Here is a 6,946-nt window from a genome sequence, read left to right on the forward strand (position 1 = left end):
TTAACCCAAGTAAATAATTATCGTTTCGCTATAAGAAAATTCATGATTATATATACATGGTTTCTCCAGCAAGACAAAATTGAAAAAGCCATATGCCAATTTATTAAAATAGTTGGTAACATAATTCATCTATATCAATGTATAATAAGTTAGATCTCATGAGTATAAACATAACTCAACATATCAAAGCAGCAAGGATCCCAACCACCTCTTGACTTGCAACATTCGATTAAGGAGTCTCTTGAAAATTCTAAAGATCAACTCTGATTCTGAATTTTGTCACCAAATTGCAGCAGACACCTTCCCTTTGATGATCCTAAAACTAGCAGCTTCTCCACCATTATGCAGAATTATTGATACCACCTAAAATCATGTCCAACCAATTGAAACAAATCATAAATCAACATCTAACTAACAGGGACCAGAGAAAGCGCCCCGCATCACTTTACACACTGGTCCAAAATAACCATTAAGATAATATATTTGAGACAAAAATATTACTCTATATGCAACAATCTCATCATACTTGGATTCTATTTTGGTGTCTCAACAATTGCTCCAATTGCTTTCTGCAACATAACATTCACATGAAAGTTCAGTCCTACAAATCCTAATTCAAACATTTAAAAAAGAAGAAAAAAAATTTGAGCAGACTATCCTTTTACACTTTCAATTAAGAAGTATATATAATGGCACTTACTCATGTAAACTATTTGGTTCGTTAACAAATTCCAGCTCCCTACGTTATAGGAAATATATTTGTAAGCATCCAAAATTGAAGAAACCACACCACCTTGTTGTAAAATTGTAAGGCTTGCCACTGAACAATTTTGTGAACATGAAACAAATGCTCCATATATCAATTATGAGAGTACTACAAATGATACAAAAAGATTCTCTATATAGAAAACTAAATTACATATATAATAGCAACGTTAGAATCAACTTCATTCAAACACACAATGAACATAATGATGCTTGTTTAGTTGAGGCAGAGTACATAGTATTAATCCCTACAATGAAAATTAGTTAATTGACACATCCAATTTGCTTTCTGGAAATATTTCTATGATTCAACTAAGTATAAATATAATCAAGTGTCATTGTGATCTAGTGTGAGAGAGTTCTTATGTTCAAACATAAGCACCACCAGGACTCACTTTTATTCTGGGTAGCTAAGATGGAAAAAAATTCAACCATTATGTTTAACTCTAAAAAATTGAAGGATAACAAAAAAGAGCCACCAATAAGATTTATTAAAATTGTTATATCCATACCTTTCTATAACCATAGACACTACTAGTAAATAAATACTTGAAATGTTAACAAATTTCAAATTCATTTTCCACCAAAGTAAGACAACCAACTTTTTCAATTGACAGAACATAAGGTGTTATCTAACTGTTTTAACCACACATACATCCGAAACACATGTTTTCATCCTTGAACCCTATAAAAAAATGGTTTAAGCCCATAAAAACAACAGGAAACATCCACCGATATTCAAATCTTTATTTCCAATTTCCATTCTTATTTCAAATATTATAATTATGAACTCCTAAAGATAAACAAATATATGTATATAGCATTATCAGATATGTAAACCAACCACAAAATTAGGTCCAATTGGCTCTGAACCAGTCATGATAATAGAGTCAAAAACAATTATTGAATAATTATACATACCATTGTCTTCATGTGTTGATAGATAGGGATCCCCTTCATCCTTGGGTTGTCTCTGGTCTTCAACAAGCGTGTTCTCCGAGTCAACCTTTTCTGTCTAGAATGACCAAATTTAATAATTAGATTTACACATATATAATCATTAAAGTATATAATATGCATGGAATTAAATGTTAGAATAGAATAGAATAACTACTAGTTAAGTCTTGTTAATACCTCTAAATTACGAAGTGTGTCAGGGAGTAGGTATTGTTGCTGCTTAAGGGCAACACTGTATGTATGCAACTGGAATAACTGTGCTTTGATGATATCTTCACATTCACGAATTGAAACCTTATTCACACCCTCTTGCAACAACAACAACAACAACAACAACAACAACAACAACAACAACAACAACAACAACAACAACAACAACAACAACAACAATAATAATAATAATAATAATAATAATAATAATAATAATAATAATAATAATAATAATAATAATGATAATAATAACAACAATAACAAAAAATAATAGAAATAGCAACAGAAACTGAAACTGAAATATCAGAAAAAATAAAAGTTAGGGTTTACAAATTACATACATACGAATGAATATTGCCTTCCAGAAAGTTAGGGCTTCAAATTTGCAGGGAGGGGTTCGATTTCTCGGCAGTGAAGAGTGCGATTTCTAGGTTTTATGTGAAGGATTCGAGTTTGACGAAGGGATTTCTGGGTTCGTGAGAAGAGTTTAACAAAGGGGTTCCTTTGTTGAATGAAGGGTTTGTAGTGAAGAACGATTTGCAGTGAAGATTGAGTTTGCAGTGAAGAGAAGAAGAATTTGAAGTGAAGTCGCGTGAAGAAGAAATTGAGAAGAAGAAAAAGGGTTTGCGTTTTTATGAATACGAATGATGAGTTTGATTTTGTATATTTTTCTAATCTTAAGTTTTATTAAGGGTAGTCACTTCGATTCCCGCATTGTGCAAATTGGAATTTAATACGAATTATATTTTTTATATTTATCCTTTGTTAAGTAAATTTTAAGGGTAACTGACCTAACAAAGTTGCAAATATTTACGGAATTGCCACCGTATCACTTCTTAGGTCAGATGGAAAGTGAACTGACTTAACAACCTCTATTATAAAGGTATTTTTGTACTAGTGTTCTAAAGTATTAAAAATATACTAATTCTCATTTATTAGAGATGCATGTTCCTCTTTCAAGGACTCTAAAATGCTACTAAGACTTAAAATTTCTCTCTTAAATTTTGAAATCTTTTTCTTTTGAAGAGAAGTCTTCTTAAAAGCATTTAAAATATAAACACGCATTTCAATAAATGCTTTAGACAATTGATTATAAGAATGCTTAAAATCTGAATCCAAACTTGTATCGTGCCATTAAGCATAGACGAGAAATCTCGTTGTCATCCAAACTTAATCTTGATAATGAGGAATCTTCGTCCTCTTCTTCTTCTCATTCTATATAAGCTCTATGAACTTTGACGTTTTTGTCTTTCGTCTTGTAGAAGTCTTGTTTATTCTTATCTTTATCAGATTTAGACAAATAGTTTGCAACGATCGAATTTACCACATTTATAATAAGTCACATGTTTGCCATCTTTCTTTTTCTCTTCCATATTATTTGATAGATGGGACCTTTTGAAGTTTATTAAATTATTGTCTGAATGCTTGAAATAATTTCTTTTGATTTACTTATTGCAGTGTTTCATGAACAAACCCATCTGTTCTTCCTTAGAAGAATCATCATCGTCGATATTTTCACCATTTTCCTCTACCTTGGCCCTGGAAGTGGATGCTTTCAAGGAGATGCTCTATTTTCTTCTCTTAATTTCTCTTTCCTCTTTGCTTTAGCTTCACTCGCTTCTAGTTTATTTCATTCACGTTCGTGCTAGGTAAACTTTTCAAACAGCATTGTTATAGATGATCTTTATTGTACGCACTTTTTGGATCGTCGTTGCTTGTATTATCAAATTTTGAAATTGTTTGACGTGATCAAAAGACTAGCTCTTGATGAAAATTGTTAGGGAGAGAATATGGGCGAGAAAGGTCAAGAAAGGTGGTTGAATAGACCTTACCTTAAAAAATTATTTCAAAAAGGTTTTGTAAAATATCAAAGTTTTTCAAATTCTAGCAGCAGAAAATTTATTGCATATGTGTTGGGTTGATATCACGAGTTACTCTATATTCATACAATAGAATTAAATATGGAATTCTGAACAATCTACCATATCAATGAATGAATCAACATACAAAATAGATTAGATGAGGTGTCTAAATAAAATTTTATTGATCAATTTAATCAATCTAACATTACAATTACAAATAACTTCAATCGCAAGAAAAGATAATCCATATGACTTAATTACTATTAGACCTAAACTTTATACAAGAAGTCGCTATGAACAAAATAAGCTTAACAACATGCGATTTCTAAGAAAGCGTAAAAACCTAAAACTTGCGATTCTTTATAAAAAAAATTAAAATGAGATAGGGAAAGTGAAGACTGCACCAAAGTTTATACTGGTTAAGTACGCTCGTCCTCGCTTTGCGCCTAATTTAGTTTCCAATGACAGACCTTTGAAAATTTGTAATCTTTCACTATTTTGACAATTTTGCAAGGTGCGTTTTATACAATCAAAGAACCAAATGGTTAAATTTAAAACAAAAAATAAAATTTTCAATCTAAATCTTTCCTTATTCTATTACACACAAGCCAAATTATTGAAATCCAAAGACCTTCAATCACTCTTGATCGTCCATTTACTCAGATCCAAGATTCGTTCCTAACATCTGTTCTTCAGCAATCTTTACTTAATCCTACTTGTACCTTGTCTGAGCTTTTCGCTTGTCTGAAAGAATTGATACTCCCAACTTCATTTCGCAACAACATTTACTTAGTTTTGTCAAAGTCTTCGATGGAGAAGAAATTCTTTCTTTTTGCTCTTGCTGGATTGTCAATTTCCAACAACGCCACTTAATACTAATCTTAACTTGAGACTCAAGAATTTCACAAACATCAACAATAAAAGTCAATCCTCTATTATACATTTCATTTTCTCTATGAATTGAGAAGAAACTAACTCATGGTATCTTGCTATAGGTTAAAGATGAATGCAGATTCAATCTAATTGTGATTTGGTGTACTTTGAGAGCTAAAATCTCTATTTCAAAAAAATCTGAAAGTTATGATGTTATCATACACTAAAAACTGAGAAAAAGTATTCATATATGCTTGAGATTAGGGGTGACAAAACAGGTTGTGGCCCGCCAGGCCGACCCGCGCACCCGCCATAAAATGGCGTGTTGGTTTGGGACTTTGGATCCGCCGTCCACCAAAGTCCGCCCCGCAAAAATCCGCCGCCCGCCAATGCTCAACCCGCCAAAACCCATTGCTCGCCAAAGCCCGCTCCATGTATTCGTTCAGCCCATCCTATCTTAAGCCCGCCATTTTTAAGTTAATTCTAGTAATTCTAATTGTTGATGGTTTAATTTATGTATTTATTTGTGAATATATGCAGCACTTTTTTAAGTAAAATTTACTAAAAAGGTGCTTTATAAAAATTGTTCTAAAAAATAAGTGAAAATTTTAATTGAAATGTAAAAAAAAACATATTAATCTATTAAAAAGATGAAAGATAAAAAAATAGGCGGGCAAGCCTGCCGCCCGCCAACCCGCCACCTTCGTGGGGTGGGCTTGATTTTTATGCCCATTTCTACTTGACGGGCTTGCCCGCCCCACTTTTTTTATGGCAGGCTCAAGACGGGCATGGCGGCCCATTTTTCCACCCCTACTTGAGATAGAACACTAAAATTGAATAAAAATATCTATTAGATTCAAGTCAAGTGCAATGGATATGATTCGAGTCATAGGAGAAAGTTGAATCTAGAACTTAAAACCCTGAATTTGACAATTTGATTTGAATCATTGATTTGTGTTAATGATTTAAGTGAAGGAAATCTCTTATTGGAATCCTGCTAACAGAACTGAAATCTTGATTTTGAAATAAATTTTTTGTTCGAATCAATCTTTAGCTTGATTCAAATCATGCTTGCTTCTTATTCGAATCAGAGAAAATTGTTATTCGAATCTCATTTGTAGTGATGAATCTTGATTTCACATTCATTTATTGATGTAAGTCATGAATAATTTTGCTTCGAATCACACTTCAAAAAATTACCATTTTAAGAAAAATGAAGTGTTTATTTGAATATAAAGCTACTGTGATATAAACCATTTATTCATATTAGAGTTTGACCTAACTCATCCTTACAAAACCGGTTGGTAAGACGAGGAGTATTGTCATATCCCAAAATTTTCCCACACTTTTAAGTGACAAAAATTTCGAAGCTATTTCAAAAATTGGTTTTATAAAAATTTAGGGTTCATTTACATTGATATCCTATTTTTATAAATATTCGATTTTAAAATATAATAGTTTATACTTAAATTGTTATATTTTAATAAATAGAAAAATGTTTGCCTATGCTTCATATACTTTCAATTGGCTTTTTACTTGAAATAAATAACATAGCACAATTGGTAAGAATGAAAGACTTGCAAACAAAAAGGTTACGGGTTCAATTCCCGCTTGGTGCATTTCCATCTTTTTTCTAACTATTTTTAATCATTTTTGCACTTGGACGCACCTGGACACAAGTACGTCAAGGTTCTTAATGGGCCTTAGGATTGGATTTTTTTTATGAGTTTTGATCTAATTCCTCTCTATAAATAGAGCTCTTTTTATGTGGCCAATGATGATACCTGAGGCATGCCTTTCCAAAATAACCTCTTTTACTTTTAGGTTTGTTTTGGCTTACCCTGCCTTTCCAAAATAACCTCTTTTACTTTTAGGTTTGTTTTGGGAAATTTCTTTGGCCACCTCCCAACCTTCTAGTTCACCTCTGGTGAAAAACCCAAACTATTCCTGACTTCGGAAATGCATTTCTGAAATGCAAGAAAAAGGTGTTTTCGAAGATGCATCTTCGAAAGCGCCTTTTTTTTTTGAAAAAAATTGTCTTATTTCGGTAGTTCATTTCCGAAAACAGCATTTCGGAAGTTCATTTCCGAAATACTGCGCGTTTTGCAGATTTAGCAAAACACTCCCCCTCCCCCATTCATTTACCCTAATTCAACATCAAACACAACCAAAGAAGAAATTTTGTGCAAACACTTCCAAGGCTACATCAAAGGCTCCAATAAGCTTCCTATACTACATTAAAAAGCACTCCAATCTCTTCAATCGGTAAGCATTTTGAG

At 32.3% G+C, this 6,946-nt stretch overlaps 1 long non-coding RNA gene across 2 annotated transcripts; it reads right to left on the reverse strand.

Moving 5' to 3' along the window:
• Positions 1 to 2,612, reverse strand: LOC131647151 (uncharacterized). 2 transcript variants are annotated; one of them, XR_009297752.1, is made up of 5 exons: positions 1,900 to 2,612; positions 1,687 to 1,780; positions 701 to 820; positions 502 to 569; positions 1 to 363 (listed from the first exon to the last, which is right to left on the reverse strand). It is a non-coding gene; the product is annotated as an uncharacterized LOC131647151 (long non-coding RNA). The 2 variants fall into 2 exon arrangements; XR_009297751.1 differs by having other exon boundaries at positions 527 to 569; positions 1,900 to 2,610.
• Positions 2,613 to 6,946: the final 4,334 nt, after the last annotated feature.

Source organism: Vicia villosa, linkage group LG2, assembly GCF_029867415.1.
Source record: "Vicia villosa cultivar HV-30 ecotype Madison, WI linkage group LG2, Vvil1.0, whole genome shotgun sequence".
Classification (NCBI taxonomy): domain Eukaryota; kingdom Viridiplantae; phylum Streptophyta; class Magnoliopsida; order Fabales; family Fabaceae; genus Vicia; species Vicia villosa.